This window comes from Rana temporaria, chromosome 1 (genome assembly GCF_905171775.1).
Source record: "Rana temporaria chromosome 1, aRanTem1.1, whole genome shotgun sequence".
Lineage (NCBI taxonomy): Eukaryota > Metazoa > Chordata > Amphibia > Anura > Ranidae > Rana > Rana temporaria.
This window is the reverse complement of record NC_053489.1, coordinates 621,506,604-621,531,280: the sequence shown is the minus strand read 5'-3', so window position 1 is coordinate 621,531,280 and position 24,677 is coordinate 621,506,604.

Genomic DNA, 24,677 nt, shown 5'->3' with positions numbered 1-24,677 from the left:
CTGGGAAGCGCTCTCCTGAGGGAGCTACCTTGCAGACACGCTCCCGTGCCATACAATCGGCTTCCATAGACGCCGATTTATGACTCGGCATCGCCCCCGGCGGCCGCGTCATTTGATTAGATTGACAGCAGCGTCAATGGCTGCGCTGCTATCAATCTATCCAATGAAGAGGCATGGGGAGAACGACGCGGCATTGCGCCCTCGGAAATTCGGGGCTCGGCTAAGTAAAATGGGGGTTTTGGGGTGCCGGTGACGGCAAGGTGTTTTTTCACCTTAATGCATAGGATGCATTAAGGTGAAAAAACACAAGGGTTTACAACCCCTCACCCCAGCTCACCGCCATCTCTCTGGACTGACAGGCTGTGCTTGTCTTTTCAGCCAAGTTTGCAGTTTCGCCATACTGGGTGAATTTCCACATTAGGAATCTACAGTCAGAAAGTGTAACAGCAAAACCCCTGCCAGCTCCCTGAACTGGAAACCCCATTATAACTGGAGGGCATACAATATAACTGACAGCATGCTTTCCTCTTTTACCAGCTACCGATTTTCATACCTATCAAATAACTGACAGCATACTTGGCAGGAAAAAAGTCAAGAATGTTCAAAGCTTATTACATGTAAATTTACCTGACTCTCTTCCTCATACTTCATGGTAATACTATCTTTAGCTAAAAGAAAACCTATTTGTGAAACATTGGACTATATGTATTGGTTTAAATTTAGCTGAAAAAGCCATTTTGTCTTTACTTTCTAAGTTAAACTTACAGTGAATGAGCCAATTAGAAAATCACTGTGTTGTATTAAAGTGTATGTGGAGCCAAAAGCTTTTTTGTGTTGAAAAGAGTAGGGAAGAGTTCAAACCCCTTCACTTCCTGTCCCAGAGACACAATAGGAAGTTAAAGGAAATTTAGTGAGGGGGTCTTCCCATTTTCTCCCAATTCTCTATAACACATTTCCCCATTCGAAGATGTTCCCCCACCTCTTGTTTTGTGCACAATTTTGAATTTCCCATCACTTTCTTTCTGCTTGCCAGTAGCCACCAGATAAAAAATAGAGGGTTGAATCTCCCCAGTGGGGACACACAGCAAAAACACTTGACAGAGGGTGTAACCCTTTCCCACTCCAAATTTTGCCTAGAATTACATGTAGCGCCTCCTTATTTTCAGTATGGGCACTACGCTAAAGTTAGTGGGGGAATGGGAGAGTTATTTTGCTCCCATTCATAATTTGTTAAACTTTGGGGTGCTGTCGTTCCAGAACTGTCCTGCAGGTCAGTCTGCGCTCCAGGGATGCAATCCCATCCCTGGGCGACAGTTGGTGCTAGAGGGGTTCTGGCAGAGCCACTTTTCCCCAGCAGCCAATTAGAGGTGTTTTCCCTCGCGGAGCATGCTGGGGGAGAGTATATCTGTGGCGGACGCCATTTTTTGTTGGTCTTTGTAGGTTCCTGGTTCCATGTGCTTCACCCACCTTAGGGTGTGCGCACATAGCGGGCCCCACCACTATGGCCTACCTGGCCTGGGCTTGCGCGCTACGCGGAGTTCCAGACTCTGGGCCCTCCTGCCAGGAGCAACTGATGCTACTAAGGGGCCCCAGTGACTTACTGGGTCCTCCTTCTACTGAGGAGATCCCAGGCTGTGTGCTGCACGGTGGGGGATCAGCTTGAGGAGAACACGGAGGCAGGTTATCCAAAAGGGCTTGAACGAACCATCGGGGATCTGGTGACCGGAGCATTGACAGGTATGCTTCCACTGTCAACCGGTGACCCTGACTTAATCTACTGGGAGGATTCGCTCGATCCATTCAGCTCATCCAAGTTCTAGGCCTGTGGCAGAGGCCCACCAGAGCCAGGTCGGTGGCAGAGACCTGTTCCTCACAGCCACCTAAAGTGACACTTCGGCTGCCAGGCTCGTGACAGGAGTCTGTCTGGAGGCGCTTCACCCACTCTGGCTAGAGTGGCAACGAACTGTATCTACTACTACTAAGAGCAGGATTGCCCTCTTCATATCCAGGCCTGATACTGCAAAGTTTTCTTGCTTCATCAACCTTTTCTCTCTATGGTACCTCATGTTGATGTTGGTCATGTTGGGCTGAAAATAAAGCATTCAGAAAACCTTTATTTGATGACTGGACATTCGCTTATTAATCTACTCATCAACTTCACCCCTAGACAACGGTAAGAGGTAACTTAATACGCCGATCCCAAAACAACCAGCGGCTCCTGCGGGGGTAGCGCTACATACATTTTAATTACCTCTACCAATAGCTGTGCTTACACAGGTTCAACAAGTACTACATGACTCTAGGTAGTGATAACTACATACCTCGCAACTTTTTGAGATGGGAATGAGGGACACCTATCAGCAAAAGTATGCAGGCATAGAACACACCCCTTGTCACGCCCCCTTAAAGGATAATTGTACAAAAAGTAAAAGATTGGTTAAACCCACAAGTGCTTTTTTTTACCACTACTATTCCTTTATATTGGCTTTTGGAATTTACAAATGCAGCAATTTAGAAATTGGATGAAAAGTTTAGTGCTGGAAAACACTTTTTGATAAATAAATAGTGCATTTTATATACAACTATATAGATAAGACCAAAATGAGGGACAACTGAGGAGGAATGAGGGACATTGCTCCAAATCAGGGACAGTCCCTCGAAATCAGGGACTGTTGGGAGCTAAGTAACAATCAAAAACATTAAAGTGCTTGTAAACCCTGAGGCCTCGTACACACGACCGAGTTTCTCGGCAAAAACCAGCAAGAAACTTGCTGGGAGATATTTTTTGCAGAGGAAACCGGTCGTGTGTACATTTTCGTTTAGGAAACTTTCGAGAAACTGGACGAGCCAAAAAGAGAGCAAGTTCTCTATTTCCTTGACGGGAATGGAGAAAATTGGCTTGTCGAGTTTCTTGACGGCTTCACAAGGAACTCGACGAGCAAAACGATGTGTTTCGCCCGTCGAGTTTCTCGGTCGTGTGTACGAGGCCTCACACATACCCAGTAGAGTGACTGGCCTCAGGTGATACACAGAGATTAAACAAATCATCCAACATAAGCTGTACCTATTTATATGCGGTCTTCTCTTCTCTACATCTGTTCAAAGTCCAGAATGTATAAGGATTGTCTGTAAAAGGAGGTGGAGAGTTGAAGTTACACTCTGCAGAGCTCAGCGAGTAGATCTCTGAGAGCTGATTGGAGGGGAGGGACACACCCCCTTCACACATCACACAGGGAAAGAGCCAAGGCTATGAGTCAGCTGGAGATCGCTCCCCTGTCACCTTTTTTTTCTTGGTGTCAGGAAAGCTTGTCAGAAGTAATTTGTTCTGATAGCAGAGGAATGAAGAAGCAAACAGAATTGACTTTGCTCATATTTCATGTCCGTTTACAACCACTATAAACATAAAATACAACAACCGGTTGTACATTCAATCGAAAAAAGTTTTGTAGCCCTGGCGAATAGGTCAGAAATAATTTTATAAACTTTTTAACTGCTATTATTTAACTGCTATTATGGGGAGGGGGGTCTTTATGTTTACTGGATCTGGTCCATTCTCAAGGCCTTTCCTGGCCATTCACCACCCAGGTTAGTGCATTTCTGTAGCAGGTATTTTCAATGATATTGAAACAGCTGTTTGCATGTATCAAGTATCAATTAGGCTGCATTCACAGCTACGAGTAAGCATCTTACGATGTGAAACATGTCAGCCATCCTTTTCCTTTTGTCTACTTTTTGGTTGTTTTTTTAACTTCACTTGCTAAATAAAGACATCATTTCAAGGAGTGCGGCGGTCCAGGACCTTTTCTATCTAATAGGCTGCATTCACACCTGAGCGTTTTGTAGCCTGAAGCTAAAAAACGCTAGAGGGGAAAAAATTAGGGCTGTGCGTTAAACGCGATATTAACGGCGTTAACGCAAACCCATGTTAACGCTGTCAATATTTTTATCGCGCGATTAACGCAGGAGCCCTCGGGGTGGACATGCAGAGTGTGCAGCGGCGCGGCGCGGCTTACCTTCTCGCTGGATTCACAGGCAAGTTACTCACCTTGTCCCTGGATCCAGCGATGCCACCCCGCTGTGTGATCGAGCGGGTCCTCCTTGCTTGGCGCGTCCTCCTTGCTTGGCGGGTCCTCCTTGCTTGGCGGGTCCTCCTCGCTTGGCGGGTCCTCCTCGCTCGGCGGGTCCTCCTCGCTCGATTCACAGTGCCTGTGTGCCGCTGAGCTCCGTTCCCTGCGACGTTACGACGCACGGGAGCGGAGAACGGCGCCAAATTAAAAAAATTAAACAAACACAATACACACAGTATACTGTAATCTTATAGATTACAGTACTGTATGTAAAAAATACACCCCCCCCTTGTCCCTAGTGGTCTGCCCAGTGCCCTACATGTTCTTTTATAAAATAAAAACTATTCTTTCTGCCTGAAAAACTGTAGATTGTCCAAAAGTGTCCCTTTATGTCAAAAATGGTTTTAGATCAGCTAGAAAACAGCGATAATAAATTATAATCACTTGCAGAATTGTGCGATATTTGTGGGGAAATTCGTCATAAATTAGAGCGATTAATCGTGAGTTAACTATGACATTAATGCGATTAATCGCGATTAAAATTTTTAATCGTTTGACAGCACTAGAAAAAATACATTTGTAACGCTACCCCCGAAAGAGCCGCTGATTTGTTATTGGGATCGGCATATTGAGTTACCTTAATGTGGCGTATGGGTGCAGTTGGAGAACAAAGCAGTGAGCGAAGGTCCAGACAGTGAATAAAGGGTTTTCCAATGCTTTATTCCAGGCCAAACACGCCCATCATCAATATTAAGTGGGAAGAGCAGGTTGATGAAGTAAAAAGAAGACCTTGCAGTGCCAGACCCGGATATTAATTGAGCAGTACTTGCGCAATAGAGTACCAAATGTTATTCGTCGCCACTCTAGTTGGAGTGGGTAAAGTGTCGCCTCTAAAAGCCTGGCAGCTGAAGTGCTGGGAGGAACAGATCTCTCTCACAGACCTGGCTCTAGGGCCTCTTCCACAGGCCAATTACTTTAGGTGAGCTAGATGGATAGATGGAGCGAATCCTCCCAGTAGGTTTTAGCATAGGTCACCGGATGACAACAAGACGTACCTGTCAGCATTCCGGTCACCAGATCCCCGATCCCCGATTGGTTCGTTCAAGCCCTGTTGGACAACCTGCCTCCGGGTTCTCCTCAAGTCGACCCCCCAATCGAACGGCACCCAACCTGGGATCCTCTCAATAGAACTGGGAACCCAGCAAGTCACTGGGTCCCCTTTTACCTCCGGATTAGGGTTTGTGTAGCCTGCAATTTTGGCCAGGTGGGCCGCGCTGGCGGGGTCCATGGATGCGCGCACCCTGAAGGTGGATGCCGGGACCCCGCAAAACTTGCTTAGCACATGACACCTGTCCCAGATATACCCCTCCCCAGCATGCCTTGCGAGGGAGAAACTTCTCTGATTGGCTGCTGGGGAAAGTTGCTCTGCCAGATCCCCTCTGGTGCCAACTGCTGGTCAGGGATGGGATTGCATCCCAGGAGCACAGACTGACCCAGTGGACGTTTCTGAAGTGACAGAAGTCCCAATTTTAGCAAATTTTGAATGGGAGCAAAGTAACTCTCCCATTTCCCACTAACTTTAGCGTAGTGCCCATACTGAAAGTAGGGGGGCGCTACATACTCCCCCCACCTGAAATGACAATGTCCCCAGTGTCCTAAAGCATTCAAGCCGGAATGCTGGCTTGATACCTGCTAACAGACAGGAAAAAAAAGGAAAAGAAGAAAGGACAGGAATCACACATTGTATTACAATATCTATATCTAATATCTAAGTAGCATAAGACATACAACATACACAACCCTATCTATCTAGCTGCCCATTCTCCGCAGTGTTGATAGTAGGTGGGTCCAAAAAACCTGTATAGAATAAAAAATAAAGTAGCATACAGGTACACAATATGCATTCTGATGTCAAAAATTATTTCTTATGTATTTACAACCTCCAGGGTCAGGATTAAGGCTGTGCACTCGAGCCCGAGCACAAAACCTCGGGCCAGATCCACAAAGAGCCGGCGTAACGTAAAAATTCCCATTTAAGTTACACTGCCTTAAAATTTCTACCTAAGTGCCCGATCCACAAAGCACTTACCTAGAAATTTTCGGCTGTGTAACTTAAATTCCGCCGGCGCAAGGCGTTCCTCTTTTCATGGGGGCGATTCCCATTTAAATTAGGCGCGCTCCCGCGCCGGCCGTACTGCGCATGCTCGTGACGTCATTTTCCCCACGTGCATAGCGCGAAATTACGTTGCGCCGAGCTTTGTGGATCGCGCCGGGTCAATAAAGTTGCGTCGGGAAAAAAAAAAGATACGTCGGGAAAAAAAAATTTTAAAACAAAAAAAAAAACGCGTCGCTGAACAGAAGGGTCTGCTTTTACAAGGTGTAAACAGTTTACACTTTGTAAAAGCAGCCCTAATTTTACGATTGCAAACTAAAACTTACGGAGAAAAAACGAAGCTGAAAAGCTTTGTGGATCTCCGTAAGTGCTAATTTGCATACCCGAGGCGGCATTTCGACGCAAAATGCCCCCAGCGGCGGATGCGGTACTGCATCCTAAGATCCGGCAGTGTAAGTCCCTTACACATGCCGAATCTTCTGTCTATCTCTTGGAAACTGATTCTGTGGATCAGTTCCAAAGATAGAAACAGGGATACGACGGCATATCAGTAGATACGCCGGCGTATCCCTTTTGAGGATCTGGCCCCTCCTTCCCTCCCAAGGAGTCCTAAGGTGTAAGTGCTGTGAGAGAAATATTCTTTTCTATGCAAGAAATTTACAACAATAAAACTTTACAGTTTCTCTTTCTTCAAAGTAACGGTGCAGAACACTGCCCCTGGTGGTCAGCACGCTGGTACTGCAGCAGTTCAAAAATCAAAGGTGCAGAAGTAGCAGCAAAGGGAAGTGAACAAAAATATGAAAACATTTTTATTTTTTCCTCGCTGAATTTTGCAGAGCTGCTATAAAGAAGTTTTCAAGTTCCCACTCTAACTGACTGAGCCCAACCCCCTCTCAGGAGTCCTTCACATGAAAGTCTATGTGGATCTGGAGGAGTAGGGGGAAAGGGGAAACTGGGAGAAAAGGTTCAAACAGAGTGGGGGCAAAGTCCTCGCCCAAAACTTCTGCAGAGTTAGTAAACCATGCAAAGTCCGCATGTTTCCTACTTATTATAACAAGGGTCAGGCAACCAAAAGGTGTCTCCTCTTGGGGTAGTGGATTGCACAGTGAAGGTCTGGTCTTTTTTGTCTGGGGTACCTCAACACAATCTCGGTAAATGTGTCGGCCCCAGCTCCAATCTCGAAGACAATCTTCAAAACGTTTCCCCACACAAATAACGGCATAAGGGGTCTCACGTTCCTCTGGCGGGACATTCAAACGACTCCACACAGCATCCCGACACCACTTCACTCTCTCCTGATAAATCTGGTAAAGGAGAGGGGGTGGCACATATGGGTATTCATACCCGTATTCAGTGGCAACCTTCTGGACCACCACACGCTGTAAGCGAGCCAAACTAGGCAGGAACCGCGAGTCTCCGCGTCCCGGAAACACCAAAGCGTCCGGTGCCCTCTTTAAAACAGGGGCAACCAAGCGCCCGGGGATAGTGAGTGCAGTAACAGACACAAAACTTGACTCACCAACTCCCCAGGTCAGACGCGGGACATCCACGGACGGCTGTTGGGACCCGCTCGGTGTACTTCGGCCGGAGCGCTTCTTCTCCCCTTGAGTACCATCAGAGGTACTGGATTCCTTGCCCTGCGGCTCCAGGAGATGATCAGCTATTCAGTGAATAGGGAATATAATCCTGGAGGTGAGTCTTGTCACTGAGAATATTCTCTGTATATTCTCTGTATGAATATGGCACAGGTCTAGAAGTAATGAGAATATTCTCTGTATATTCTCTGTATGAATATGGCACAGGTCTAGAAGTGATCATAATATTCTCTGTATATTCTCTGTATGAATAAGGCACAGGTCTAGGAAAAGATGAGACTTTGAATCACTCTGTTGAATTTGTATCATCTGTGGAATTTGGACTTTATTCTGTATTGGAAGTCAAATAAATGCACTCTCTGGAGAGCCTGGTGTGTTGCTGCGGAAAAAGAACATAACTTTTAGTCATCATACTAATACCTAAATATCAATTATCTAACCGGACTCCAATATACATTTCCTCTAAATCTACTTTTCGTTGTCATATTTACTCTGTGGATATGACTTCACTACAGTTACTTGCCACAGTTGCCTGTCGCCAGATGCAGCTTGTCACTTGCCACAGTTGCCTGTCACCAGAAGCGGATTGTCACTTACCAGTGGCCAGTGACAGTGTCCCAGACTGAGGGCGGGCAGTGAGAGATGATGTTATCTCTCTGCTGCCCACACCTGCACAGTGCAGTCTTCTTTTAGATGCATAAATGCGGTGATGCAGGGGGGCAGCGAGAGACAGTGGTGTCTCCAGCTTTCATATTTAGGGGGAGCACATGGGGGTACAGGGACAAAAGTAGGGGGGCCATCTATAAAATGCAATTATATATATAAATATACACACACACATATGAATACACAGCGTCTTGAAAAAGTATTGGTGGTTGCAGCCAGGTAGAGGGGAGGACAAAGTGGGAGCAGCCAGGTGGAGCGGATAACACGGTGGATGCAGTCAGGTGAAAGGGAAGACAGGGTGGGAGCAGCCAGGTGGAGGGGGGGCAGGGTGGATGCTGCCAGGTGGAGCTGATAACACGGTGGCTGCAGTCAGGTGGAGGGGAAGACAGGGTGGGAGCAGCCAGGTGGAGGGGAGTACAGGGTGGGAGCAGCCAGGTGGAGGGGAGAATAGAGTGGGAGCAGCCAGATGGAGGTAGGGTTGCCACCTCATCCCTTTAAAACAGAACACATATGAATTACACAGGTTCTGAGGCTAATTTAATGCAGGTAAGGCACCAAATGAGTCTAATTACCACCTTAATTAGCCACAGAACCTGTGTAATTAATATGTGTTCTGTTTTAAAGGGATGAGGTGGCAACCCTAGGTGGAGGGAAGAACAGAGTGGGAGCAGCGAGGTGGAGGGGAGGAGAGAGTGGGAGCGGCCAGGTGGAGGGGGGACAGGGTGGATGCAGCCAAGTGAGGGGAGGACAGGGCGGGAGCAGCCAGGTGAAAGGGAGGACAGAGTGGGAGCAGCCAGGTGGAAGGGAGGACAGAGTGAGAGCAGCCAGGTGGAGGGGAGGAGAGAGTGGGAGCGGCCAGGTGGAGGGGGGACAGGGTGGATGCAGCCAAGTGAGGGGAGGACAGGGCGGGAGCAGCCAGGTGAAAGGGAGGACAGAGTGGGAGCAGCCAGGTGGAAGGGAGGACAGAGTGAGAGCAGCCAGGTGGAGGGGAGGAGAGGGTGGGAGCAACCAGGTGGAGGCGAGGACAGGGTGGGAGCAGCCAGTGATAAGGTCCTGTACTTCTATGGAAGCCTCCATCCCTTCCCCCCTCATCCCCCCACCTGGAGGTAATTTCTTACCTTGGGGGATATATAGTATAATCACTGACACTTTCTTTCTGGCTCCCTCCACCCGACAGCCTCATGGTCCCTCTTCTATCACAGTTCTCTCTCTCCTCTTCCTCTTCTCCCTCCTCCTCCCATTCAGCGTGTTGGGGGCTGCAGTGCACTCTCAGGGAATCGTCCTGGGCCTGCTGGTATCTGGGACTACATATCCCATAATTTTCTCTTGTTATTTTCCCAGCCATTGGCCCTGAATGTAGCCAATAGGAGCAAGCATTGCTGGGTGAATGAGAGCTGCTCGGCTCAAGGAGGATAAAGAGAGGTGGAAATCCCCTGCAGCTGCAGCTCTGCCTGTGTCCCTTCACAGAGCACGCCTGTGTCTTGTGGCTGCAACAGCTAATTGGGGTCGGCATCAGCACAGCCTGTTTACTATTTTCTCAGGGGGGCAATTGCCCCTTCCCCCCCCGGACCATGGTCCCTTTTATATTAAAAGGACCAGTGGGTTGGGCCCAGGGAAGTACCCACCAAATCTAAAGAACCAGAAAAGGCATTAACTCCTACCCTCCCGGCCAGGACAGCACCTAACTAACTGTTACAACCTGCTTACAAGCATTTCTGCTATCATTTTGAACTATCATAAAATCTACATTAGGATGATTTTTATGCCCACCCTCAAATGACTGATTCTCAAATTGAAAGGGCCTCAGTGTTCTTCTCAATTAGGCCTACAGATGGTAAACCTCTTCCCGTTAGAAAGGAGATGACAAACTATTGACTGCAAAGAAGTTTTCTTGTGTTTGCTTTAAAGACATTTTGTGGGATCACAGTCCATTACTACAAACAGTGCAAGATTTTTTGGGTATGGCAAGCCTTAGGGCTACTTCAGATAAGTAAATAAGAGTTGAACAAAAGTTAAGCACGCCATTCACTTCTATGATTAAGTAGCCCTGTCAATCACACAAAGCATGGGTAAGCTCTGTAAAGTACATCAATGGTGGAAACAAAATATTTTTGTTAATGCTCGTGTCTGTCCCTTCTTTTATCTCCATGTGTGCCGATTTTTCACAGAGATAAAAAGTCTGGCATTCCAGCAGGTATATGCTACTATGTGCAGAGGAATGAGCAGTACCCTGAGGCTGGGTTCACACTGATATTACACAACAGAGATACACTGGACTTATTAAGGAAATTAGATGGCCTTACCATGCCCCCCATGCACTTTTTGTGACTATAGATGTGGAAGCCCTATATTCAAGTATACCACACAAATTTGGCTTAAAAATTGTAGAAACTTTTTTAATGGAACAGGACCATAGACAGTGGAAATTTCAATCTTTCATCATTCAACTGCTGTGATTTATTTTGAAACACAATTATTTTTCTTTTCTCGGCTCCAGGTACAGGGTGTTGCTATTGGGCACATGCTGTGCACCGGCGTACGCCAACTTGTACCTGGGGGGTGGGAGCGAGAAATATTTGTGAATGAAATGTACCAACAATATCTGAGCCAGACTTTATGTTCGCACAGATATATAGATGACATTTTTGTCATCTGGACTGAGACTCTATCTTCCCTCAACGAGTTCCTAGTTCAACTCAATAGCAATTTTAATTTAATTTAAAATGTACATATGACTGGCACTCCAGTTCAATACCTTTTCTAGATGTACTCATCTATGGAGACTGTAACGACAACATCAGTACAAAACTGTACCGAAAAAGCACAGGGGGCAACACATTGTTGCACGCTGACAGTGCACATCCACTGAATCTGGTCCACAGTATCCCATATGCACAGTATATCCACTTGCGTAGGAACTGCACATACGATGTGGACTTAAAACAACAAGCCAAAGAACTTTGTGAACGTTTGTTAAAACGCGGCTATAGCAAGAGCCTCCTAAGAAGGGCGTATAACAAAGCATATAAAAGAGAAAAAACATCCTTACTTTATTCCCAACCTAAGACTAGCATCAACCAGCAAACCACCAAGTTCATCACAAAATACTCTGCACAGCATACAATGTTAAGAATTTTTTGGAACGGCACTGGCATCTTATGAGTGAAGATTCCACGCTGGGTAAATATGTGAGAGAAAAAACAGAAATAATCTTTTAGATTAACGGCAAGTGAATATAAATTAAAATGTAACAAAACTACTTTAAGCAGGGGTCTGGATATATGTGAACAATATTCCTATTGCCCCTGGGTACAGACGGGCACGGTTTTTCAATTGCCAAATGGTGAATCCTTCCGGCCACACTTCCATGCGACATGCAATACAGGCGCGTTCTATGTCGGCAATACCATACGACAGTTTAAACAACGTATATACGCCCACACCCACTACATTCCCAGGAGTCTGTGCGGTGTAGGTTAGGAAGCTTAAGCACCTAGGTGCAGGAAGAGGGAAGATTAACTATTCTGCCTAGCAACAACACTTTGAAGGCATCTAAAAAAAAAAAAAAATTCTTAAAGGACTAATGATTTTTTTTTAAAACTACTGATGTAATGTTATATTTATGGGTGGAACTCCACTTTAAGTTACCTCTATGTTGTGTCTAGGGGTGATGGAAGCGATGAGAGCAGTAATAGAATGTCCAGAGCGTTTTGACGTTTTCAAATGCTTTATTTCCCGGTCAAACACGACCAACATGTCAACTTGAATTAGACAAGATAGTTTGGTGAAGGAAGAGCAACTTCGCAGAATCAGGCTATGGATAGAGAAAGCAGTCCTGCCTTCTATAGTTGTATTCGTCTCGTCGCCACTCCAGCCGGAGTGGGTAAAGTGCCCCTGGACAGGCCTCTCTCACAGGTCTGGCAGCCAGAGCGCCACTTAGAACTTCTGGGAAGGAACAAGTCTCTGCCACAGACTTGGCTCTAACTGAATTAGGATGTTGAGATGAGACCTCTGCCATAGGCCTAGTGCTTGAAAGTTTGAAAAGTAGAGCGAATCCTCCCAGTATGTCTTTTGGGGTCACCGACTGACAGCCTAAATGCAACCTGTCAGTATCCGGTGCCCAGATCCCCGATGAGTTGGTTGAAGTCCTATTGGATCACCTGCCTCTGGGTTCTCCTCAGACCAATCCCCCACTGAACAGTACCCAGCTTGGGATCTTCTCAATAGAAGTGGGAACCCAGTAAGTCACTGGGGTCCCCTGGCAGCATCAGTTGCTCCGGGCTATGAGAGCCCAGAGTCAGGAACTCCGCGTAGCACGTGACCCCGGCCTGGTAGGCCATAGTGGTGGGGCCCGTGATGTGCGCACACCCTAAAGGTGGAACCAGGAACCCGCGTAAAAGAACCCCGAACAACGGCCTCCGCCACAGAAATACCCCTCCCCAGCATGCCCCGCAAGGGAAAACTCCTCCAATTGGCTGCTGGGAAGAAGCGGCTCCGCCTGGACCCCTCTGGCGCCACCTGCCGCCCAGAGATGAGACTGCATCTCTGGTGCACAGACTGACCCACAGGACAATCCAGAATTGGTGACAGCCAAATTTAGCAAATCAAATGAATGAGAGCAACATAACTCTCTCATTCCCCACTAAATTTAATATAGCACCTGTACGAAAGGTACACAGGCGCTACATAAGTTTAACACCTCAATGGTCAAATTTAATATCCTTCAAGTTATACCCCAAGATCCACGAGGTGGGAATTGGGATAAACGTATTCTCCAGAAGGAGACTCTCTGGATAGAGCGCCTGGGGGCTACCAGACCTCCAGGTATCAATGAGGTCTTGTCATATCGCCCCTTTCTCTGAATAACCTTTTTGATGATTAGTTAATTCACGACAGAGAAACTCGTCGTAAATGAAACATAATTTTCCTCGACAAGTTCCTTGTCAGGCTTGTCGAGAATCTTGTCAAGCTTTCTTTGCGTACACACTGTCAAGACAAAATCTCATCGTTCTCAAACGCGGTGACGTACAACACGTACGACGGCACTATAAAGGGGAAGTTCTATTCCATTGGCGCCACCCTTGGGGCTGCATTTGCTAATCTCATGTTACTGCGTGTTAAGTAAAAGTTTGGTAAGAGACGATTTGCGCTTTTCAGTCTGTTACAGCGTGACGAATGTGCTATCTCCATTACGAAATCTACTTTTACTGAAGGTGCGCTCCCGTCTCATACTTTATTCTGAGCATGCGCGGGTTTCTAAGCATACACACGAACGTGTTTCTCGTCGTAAACCAGCCCGACGAGAAACACGACGAGGAAATTGAGACTCCCGACGAGAAAAAAGAGAACTTGTTCTCTTTTTTTCTCGTCGAGATCAGCAACAGTTTTCTCAACGAACAACATACACATGACTGTTTTCCTCGGCAAAAAAGCTCTGCCACCAAGTTTCTTGATGGATTTTGTAGAGGAAAAGGGTCGCGTGTACGAGGCCTGATTCTGTAAAGTTACATGTATTGAACATTTAGGTTACCTATTTGTTGTATGTTGTTATTTTCATGTTTTTTTATTTTTTATTTAGGTGACTTTATGTTCATTCTTTAATCATACTACATTATAATGCAGGTCTCAGTGACACTGCCCATGGTTGTCGGGAAGAGGCCCTTGTCTCCATCAACATGGGGACAAGGTGCTTTGAGGGTGACCTCATGTGGCCTCGTACAGTACCACCAGCTGGCGAATGCTTTCACAGCACAGTTCACGCTGTCGTCTTGTATCGTCTTGCATCGTGGCCCAGTCAGAGTTGGAGAGAACACTTAGGTTTAAATGTGAAGTAAAACCCACCTCGCATTTGTACTCATACCTACTCTTTGTTCCCCTTCCCCCCTTGACGGCTGCGATCCAGATGGCAGGGTGACATCCCTACATTAGACGCGGACGACTGGGATGATGTCTGGGATCTCCCTTTTCGCTCACTTGTCTCTATTCGAGACAGGTTGGTGCAATATAATATAGTCCACAGAGCATACTTTACCCCGCACAGACTTCACAAGATGAACCCTGCACATTCCCCGGAGTTTCGGAGGTGTGGCGCCTCCCCTGGCGACTTCTCCCACATCTTCTGGCGGTGCCCTGAGGTGAAACAGTACTGGGAGTCGGTGCTGGACATGATTAATAAAGTTGCAGTGATCCAGCTGCCATTGGTGATGGAGGTGTGTCTCTTGGGAATAATTGAGAACATTGTCCTGAACTCCGCAAAATGCACTTTGATCAGCCTGTAAAAATATTGCTATGCACTGGAAGATACCCACACCTCCCTCTCTGGTGCAGTGGAGGCGCCTGGTGAACACCAGCCTTCCCCTGTACAGAGACACATATGTCAATCGTGGCTGCCCGCTGAGGTACGACAAGGTTTGGCGTGCTTGGCTGGTGGAGTCTGAGACTGCTGGTTGAAATAGAATGCTTAGAGAAGCTGTCATGTGACCTGGTCCCTGTGAGTGGTATCGACTGAGCTGCTTTATGAGCCCACCGGGGCTATAACTAGAATGAGATTTTATGCACCTTCACCCTAACCTATTTTCTGTTATTTATTATGTACACGTTGCAGTACTTCATTATGCCTGATATTTTGCTGTGTGTATTGTACGCAATTGAGCTATATGTGCTTTGTTTTGTTTGTTCTGTTTTCTTTTGTATTATGAGAAATACCTTAATAAAAACAACTTTAAAAAAAAAAATTGACGCAGTACCAAATCTCAAAAAGTGCTCTGGTCTTTCGGCAGCCAAATGGTCCGGGACTGAAGTGGTTAAGGACAAGTCACTTTATATTTACACTCAGCTAGAGAATGTACACATCACTGTATATTTGCATCCGCTTATGAGACTGTAATCATTTATTTATTTTAGAACTTTCTTCACGTGTATTACTACCCTTAGCATTTTACTATATATTTTACTACTGTGGATATTCTTTAATATATATATTGCCCAGGTAGTTTTAGTCTGTTTTTAACCTCATCCTTAACAGCGCAGCACCATCTATTCTATTTATATTATGTGTGCGGGTATGGATTGACCCTTTCCGGTGCTTGCAGCAGTTAAACTACTATCTTCATAATAGCGCGGGAATATACACTATATAAATTCATTACAATGACTCATTGCCTGGTCAGAAGGTGAAACCACGCTCTTGATCGCAACCACGATTAGAATTTTTTAGTTTAGTTTATTTGCTGATATGCTGAACTCACACAATTTAATTCCTGCGTGTCAGTCCCGACTGCGGGGGGAATTTCAGAGACATCTGTGCAGATTTTTGCACAGATGTCAATGGAAATCGCACCCAAAGTCGCCAAAAGTAGTACAGAAACTACTTTTGGAAATTCCGGGGCCACACCTATTAGGACGGTGCAATTGACATCGATTTGTCTTAGCAGGGCGTGTTAAAACAAATGAAGGGCAGGTTTTGCAATACTGATGGTCGGGTTTTGCAATATGCCCCGCTAAGACGTGTACTTTATTGCTAAAATCACCCTTGCAGAGTAGCACTAGCATCGGGAGCGTGCGACATGTGTCATAGTCAGTGCGCAGGTGCCGTGTAGAGCTGACTCTCAGCTCTACATCTTTGGCTATTTTCAGAGGCTCAGTTGAGTTTGTACTGTGCAAGCGCCGCGCCAGTACAGGGGGGGTCCTTATCCGCCGGGAGGAACATTTTCGGCAGGACACTGGGGCTGCTGGCTTATCTGAATTACCTCGTGTCCACCTCCATGGATGGCGTGCGTTCCACTGGCTGTAGGCAGCAACCAAAGGAACTGGATGTGGCGTAGGATAGAGTGACCACCGCCACATACGTACATTTCGTAGATTACTTTAAAGTCTTCCTAGAAAAGAAAAAGAAAAAGAAAAGGCTCCCAGCAAGTTAATACCAACCTAGGCACTGCCACATCACCCCAAATTCTCACTACCTTTACTGGTCTCCAATAAAATGTAGGGTATCCTTCAAGATCAGCCTTAAATAACTTGGGTCCCGCTTATCTTACAGGACTACTGATTACCTATACTCCTTCAAGCTTCCTTTACTCCTCAGAAAAAGGGACATTTCAAGTGCCCAGAATCATCTTAAAACCTTTTAAATCATGTTCCAGTCATGTAGCGTCCACAATATGGAACTCACTGACATCAACTGTCCAGGAAGCACCCTTTCTGGATGTTTTCAAAAGCAGACCCAAGCAGAGGCGTAGCTTAAGGTTTGTGGGCCCTGATGCAAAAGTTGTTTTGGGGCCCCTCACTGCTACCTGCCCCTTCTCACATGGTTCTCACATCCCAAATCTACATACCAGGATCTCATGAAGCTTTCCTATGGAACACACCAGGGGCTAAGTTCCAGCACATTCTTCCTGAGGACTGGTGACCAGAACTGGACAGCATATTCTAGATGTGGCCGAATCAGAGGTATAACCATCGATGACGGGATATCTGGAGGATCCATAGGGCATCCAGGTCAGCTGTTGGTTCATACAAAGGCCCTGGCTAGGGTTTATAGCCACAAGTTGATTACACTTGCCTTCTGGTTAGCCTCCATCTTATTAGGTGTTCTGGTGGTGGTGGTTATTCATTCAAGTCACGATTATATTATCCGTACTTGTTGTTTTGCCGTACTTCACTATGTGAGTTTTATATTTATTCCTTGGTTACACTCAACTGTTGATGACCTACCTGGAGGATCTTCAATCCATTTGTATTTGCTGCAGTTCCATTTAAAGGCCCTGGCTGGGGTTTACAGCCACAAGCTGGTTATGCTTGCCTTCTGGTAAGCCTCCATTTTTCAAAGGTGTTTCTATTGGTGGCGGTAATTCAATTTGCACTGCTTGCAGAACTTCCTATTATCAGGATTGTTCTCAACGTTCAGGACGCAAGATTTGTCTTTACACAATTATTTCATAAATTTTTCATATTTTCAGCAATTTGAACTTTGCTTCACAACTAGACTAATACTTTATATGTGCAAGGATTCACTAATTTTTCACATACGGTCCTTTATTATTTATTATTATTATAGGTTTATTATTATTTTTCACACAGCGCAACTTCAACTTTTCTCCCTTTGCATTTTGGTGTGTATAACACTTAGTTGTTGCAGCTTATGTTATTGTAGTCTTATCATATTATTAGCGCGGTAATTTTCCTTTTCTTATCTTACAGGACTACTGATTACCTATACTCCTTCAAGCTTCCTTTACTCCTCAGAAAAGGGGACATTTCAAGTGCCCAGAATCATCTTAAAACATTTTAAATCATGTTCCAGTCATGTAGCATCCACAATATGGAACTCACTGACATCAACTGTCCAGGAAGCACCCTTTCTGGATGTTTTCAAAAGCAGACCCAAGCAGAGGCGTAGCTTAAGGTTTGTGGGCCCTGATGCAAAAGTTGTTTTGAGGCCCCTCACTGCTACCTGCCCCTTCCACTGCACACCAAGATACTCCCATTATGCGCCAAGATACTCAGAGTGGCTAAATAGTTATTTCAGAAATGTATGTACATATTAAGAGGGTAATTCAAAATATTTTATAGAAACTGTTCTAGTTAACACATGACCTCTCCCCCTTCCCCCATCCTAGTAATGACATGACCTTGTCCCTTCCTCCCCCTATCCTATTAATGACATGACCTCACTTCCCTCTCCCATCCTAGTAATGACATGACCCCAGCCAATAAGAGCAGAGGAAGGGTGTGGACTGGGGAGAAGGCAAACAATTGGAAGCTGATTACTGGATTATGGAACTTGGCTTGGGCCCTGGGGGACACAAGGCGAATCAGAGCTGGACTCCAGCTCTGTGATTTTGTGGAGGAAATCAAATGTAATATGACAGCAGGGAGCAGAGCTGTGGCCCCCCTGGAGCTAGAGGTGGGGTCAAAATTGCAACCCCTGCAACCCCTAATGCTACGCCCATGGACCCAAGGATCATCCTGTTCACCCTGGACTATAGCAACACCAGACAAATCCCTCTCTTTAAAAGGCTAAAAGACCAATTTGATGTGAACTTTGAGTCCCCAGGTAGAAAGGCATACCATTCCTGGAAGAACCATTTCCGATTAAAAATCTGAATATTTACTTCTGGTGGCGGGGCTGGTGACAGGCTTCCTATACTATGGAGTGTGCAGATTAACAGTGCGGTGGGTCCCTGATGACATACAGCCTAACGGTGCTAATACTCACAGTTTCTTCGGGGTCCTTTGTAACAAGGAACCGCTGGGTTCTGGTAAGCAGAACTTTTTGGCATGTGGTGTCGGATATCACTTATTCGGTTTATTTCATACTCCTGAAGAGTCTGGATCTTATCATTTAAGGATTTGTGCATGGGTGGATTTACGTTTACTGGACTTATTATATTTCAGTGGATAGTTTTAGTATTACTTATTATGAATTATTATGGATTTAATTTATGTACAATTTTTGTGATTCATTTTGCAAATTGTGGCTTTTTTATTCATATTTTTCTATATCCAACACTTGAAAGTTTAATTACCGGTAATTCCATTTTTACTTCATATGTGTACATGAATATTTCGTTTTTCATTTTATCACATCTAGCATTAGCGCAACTCTATTTTTCTTATTCATGACCACTGTTTTTTGATGTTTCACAGAAGAGTTGCTGCTTTTATTAGTATTTATTAATAACAATCCTGTGGGCACATGGTATTGTTTGTTTGATCTTAGCGCAGTTTTTTTTTCCAGAAAGGCATACCACCCAACTTTTTGAGATGGGAACAAAGGAAACCTATTGGAAAAAGTATGTAGTCATAGGACACACCCACTGCCACGCCCCCTTAACCTCCCTGGCGGTATGATTCTTTCAGAAAAAAGGTGCTGAAAGCGGTACCATTATTTGCAAGGAAATTTGGCGTTTTATACTGTAGGCCTGTCATTTTTAGGAATAACTCACTTAATCCCGGGTATGACATTTTTTTAAAAACAAAAATTATAAATTATAATATAATAAATAATTATAAATAATTATAACAAATAATAATATAATTATAATAAAAATTATTCAATAATGTAATCAACTCAAAATCACTGAAATTTGCTCAGTTGCAGAATTGTCGCTGTCATTACTTTTATTTTTTTATGACGAATTTCCCCACAAATCGCTATCGCACAATTCTGCAAGTGATTATAATTTATTATCGCTGTTTTCTAGCTGCTCTAAAGAAAACATAAAGGGACACTTTTGGTTGCTATGGACAATCTACAGTTTGCAGGCAGAAAGAAAGGTTTTTATTATATAAAAGTACATGTAGGGCACTGGGCAGACCACTAGGGACAAGGGGTGTGTGTATTTTTTACATACAGTACTGTAATCTATAAGATTACACTATACTGTGTGTAATGTGTTTGTTTACGTTTTTGAATTTGGCGCCGTTCTCCGCTCCCGTGCGTCATAACGTCGCAGGGAACGGAGATCGGCGGCATAGGAGGACGCTGTGTGAATCGAGCGAGCACCCGCTCGCTCACACAGTGCGGTGGCATCGCTGGATCCAGGGACAAGGTAAGTAAACACAGTCTGTGGATCCAGCGAGGCAAGCCCGAGTCTGACTCGGGGTTACCGATCGCAGCACAGAAATCTAACCCCGAGTCAGACTCTGGAACACCGCCAGGAGGGTTAAAGGAGAATTATACAAAAATGATAAGCTAAACCCACAAGTGCTTTTTTTTATCACTATTATTTCTTTATATTGGCTTTAGAAATTTACAAATGCAGCAATTTAGAAATTGGGTGAAAGGTTTAGCACTGGGAAACACTTTGAAATCTAAAAAGACCTTAGCTTGTAAGCTCCTATACATAGGTGTGCACAGCCTATTGCATTAGGGTGTGCACACTTAAGCTCAAACACACATGCATGTGTCTACATATATATGACCCTGGCACATTGATCTCCCTAGTGAAAGAGAAGAGCATAAACACTTCTCTTATGGCAGAGCCGGTAAGAGGGAGATCTTCCCCATGTTCCTGCTGCTATACAGAGTGATAACACTAATGTACATGGGGTGATTAGGGTGTGCCTTGGCACATCCGGCACACCCTGTGCGCACGCCTATGCTCCTATATAATGTATATGTGAAAGTGCTGTGTAAATTAACGGCACTATATAAGTACGGTACCTGAAATAAATAAATACATTAAAGTACATTTTATTTACAACTATATAGATCAGACCAAAATGAGGGACAAATGAGGAGGAAAGAGGGACAGAGGGACTTTGTTCCAAATCAGGCACAGTCCCTCAAAATCAGGGAGAGTTGGGAGCTATGAGAAAGGTGCTGCAGAAATATTTTAATTTTTATTGGAAAATGTTGGAAACTTTTTATGAAATTACTGCCCAGACAGACAGGTCTGGTCATGCTGCCCAGGGAATTACTAGCAGATAATCACGGGTTTGTATGTAGTTGTTTCTACACGGCCCTCTTTTATCAAAGAGCAGCAACAATTTGTTTCCTGCCCTGTACATTCCCCAGGACTTGCAGGCATTTGGTAAGAGAATCCAGAACAAAAAACACAGACACTTCCTTGTGGTCAATACAATAGAAAAACATGCTGTAAGACAAATGATGGGGTTTAAGGAAGTAGGGACTGGTCCTGAGACAGCAAGTGGGAAAACACGCACATGCAACAGCCCCAACTGTCTGATACTAATGATATGCCATAATAACTTCACTATTGTAGAACTCAATTGCATCTAAAGGTGGTAGAAATCCTCAGTCAATACGGTTTTGGCTGGAAAATTCATACCCTGTTTTGTATGAAAAGCAATTTATGTGACAAGACAGGACTGTTGAAGACCACTTGGCCAAAGGGTGAATGCAGGGTAAAGCACCAGGTTCAACTTAATGATGGCCCCTGCAGTAGCTCAACCTCACCTTCCATTTCCTGCTATTCTGCTTGGACAAAGAAAAATACCCGATGCTTATAGGTAAGGAGGATTCATGTGACTGCTCATGGCAGGGGAGCACAACAGAATAAGAATAAGCAGCTAGTGGGGCCTCTATTAACCACTTCCCTACCGCGCAGCGTAATATGGCGGTGGCAGAAACCCTTTGTCCCTCCGGGCCGCCGTCATGTGACGTCTTTTTTCCCCCGAGCCACTAGTGGATGTGCGCTGTCAGATCCACGTCCTGTCAGAGGTGAGGAGACTGATGGTGTGTTCTCAGTACAGAGGAACACCAATCGTTCTCCTCCCCTTGTGAGTTCCCTACAGTTAGAATCACTCCCTAGGATACACAGTTAACCCCTTCCTCGCCCCCTAGTGTTAACCCCTTCCCTGCCAGTCACATTTATACAGTAATCAATGCATTTTTATAGCATGGATCGCTGTATAAATGTGGTCCCAAAATAGTGTCAAAAGTGTCCGAAGTGTCCGCCGCAATATCGGAGTCAAGATAAAAATCGCAGATCGCCGCCATTACAAGTAAAAAAAAAAATATTACAATAAAAATACCATCACTTTATCCCCTATTTTGTAGACTCTATGGGCCATATTCTCAAATAATTTACGCAGGCGTATCAGCAGATACGCCGACGTAAGTCCGATCCTATGTTTAAGTGTATTCTCAAAATAAGATACACTTAAACATGCCTAAGATACGACGGCCTGCGCCGTTGTATCTTAGGCTGCAATATTTACGCTGACCGCTAGGTGGCGGTCAGCGTAGAATATGCAAATGACAAGTCACGCCGATTCTCTAACCTACGCTTGCCCGCCGTAGTGTTTTAACGTCGTTTCCGTAAGCGATACACGGCGTAAAGATAAAAATGCCCCCTAGGTGGCGTACTCAATGTTAAGTATGGCCGTCGATCCCGCGTCGAAATTTGAAAATTTAACGTCGTTTGCGTAAGTCGTCCGTGAATGGCGCTGGACGCCATTTACGTTACAGTCAAAACAAATGACGTCCGTGAGACGTCATTTAGCGCAATGCACGTCGGGTAATTTACCCGACGGAGCATGCGCATTACGATCGGCGCGGGAGCGCGCCTAATTTAAATGATCCACGCCCCCTACAAGGATCATTTGAATTAGGAGGGCTTGCGCGGGTGGACTTTACGCGACGCCGCCGCAAGTTTACAGGTAAGTGGTTTGGGAATCAGGCACTTGCCACTTAAACTTGCGGCGGTGTAACGTAAAGGACATACGTTCCGCCGCCTCAGATCTGCCCCTATAACGTTTGAGCAAACCAATCGATATACGCTTATAGCGTTTTTTGTTACCAAAAATATGTAGAAGAATACATATCGGCCTAAACTGTGAAAAAAAATGTTGTATATATTTTTGGGGGATATTTATTATATCCAAAAAAAGACAGTGCGGTATATTTATTTATTTTACTTTTAGCATGGGAGGCGGCGACAACGTAGCTAGAGAGCAGGAGGTCTTGGTAGGAATAAAGGCCCAGATTCACAAAGGAGATACGACGGAGTATCTCAGATACGCCGTCGTATCTCTCAGAGTATCTATGCGACTGATTCATAGAATCAGTTACGCATAGATAGCCCTAAGATCCGACAGGTGTAATTGTTTTACACTGTCGGATCTTAAGATGCAATACCGCGGCCGCCGCTGGGGGGAGTTTGCGTCGTAAACCAGCGTCGGGTATGCAAATTAGGAGTTACGGCGATCCACAACGGTTTTTCGCGTTCGCTACGTCGCCGCTAGTCTAGTTTCCCGTCGCAAAGTTAGTCGTCGTTTTTGGTGCCTTAACTTTACACAGCACACGTATGTGCTGTATAAAGTATGGCCGTCGTTCCCGCGCCAAAATTTAAAAAATCACGTCGTTTGCGTAAGACGTCTGGGAATACGGAAGTACGCTACGCACGTCGCCGATCGAAAAAATGACGTCACTTCGTGCAAAGCACGGCGGGTAATTCAAAAGGGAGCATGCGTAGTAGGTCCGGCGCGGGAGTGCGCCTAATTTAAATGGCACACGCCCCTTTGAATTACGCGGGCGTAGGTTTTCATTGCAAGTGCTCTGTGAATCAGGCACTTGCGATGAAAACTTGCGGCGGTGTAACATATCCATGATGCGTTACGCCGCCGCACTTCTACTTGAATCTGGCCCAAAGAGAACAATTTGGTTGGTATTTTGAGACTAGGTTAGTGATGTAGCTGTGGACAGAGTTATTGATGGCTTTGTAAGTTATTGTTTAATTTACTTTGTTGGGTGAGTGGCAGCCAATGAAGGGATTGGCAGAGAGGAGAAGCAGACGCTGGTTGGTAAGGTGGATGAGTCCTGTAGCAGCATTCATGATGGAGTAAAGGGGGGATAGCCATGTGAAGGTAATCCAATGAGGAGGAAGTTGCACTAATCAAGGCGAGAGATGACCAGAGCGTGAATTAGAAGCTTTATGGTGTCAATGGTTAGGAAATTGTGTATTTTGGAGATGTTGTGGAGGTTGAGGCAAATTTAAGGCACTGCTGCCTCTTACTGCTATGGGGTGTTTTTTGTGCCTAATGCCTTGTACACACGACCGGCTTTTCCATCGGACTAAACTCCGAAGGTTTTTCCGACGGAGTTCCGCTCAAGCTGTCTTGCATACACCCGGTCACACTAAATTACAACCGTCGAGAATGCAGTGACGTAAAACACTAAGACGAGCCAAGAAAATGACGTTCTATGCTTCCGAGCATACGTCAAATTGTTTCCGAGGATGCGTGGTGTTTATTCTGTCAGAAAAGCATACAGACGATCTAAATTTCCGCTCAATTTGTTTTCCAACAGAAAAATTGAGAACATGTTCCCTATCTAATTCCATCAGAATTTCCGACAGAAAAAGTCCGATGGGGCATACACACGGACGGAATATCCAAAGAAAAGCTCCCGTGTGACTTTTTCCATCGGAAATTCCGCTTGTGTGTACAAGGCATTAGTGTCAACCACTGACACTGTCACTTCTGCTCATCGGCATGTAAATATATCATTATAATCTATCACTATTGCTTGAATTAACCACATACATAAAGGTATTCATTATACATAGACACTACATAGAATTCCCACAAGGGGGTGTACCATCATCCTTATTATAGACAATAGCCAGGAAAGGAGAACAATGTGGCACTTTCTAGGTACAAATAATGTTTGTAAAAAAAAAACACAGCTAATATTTATATAATTTTATCATTGAATCAAGGTAGAACCATAAAAATGCTGGTGCTCATTCACATAAGTAGTTATTGTAA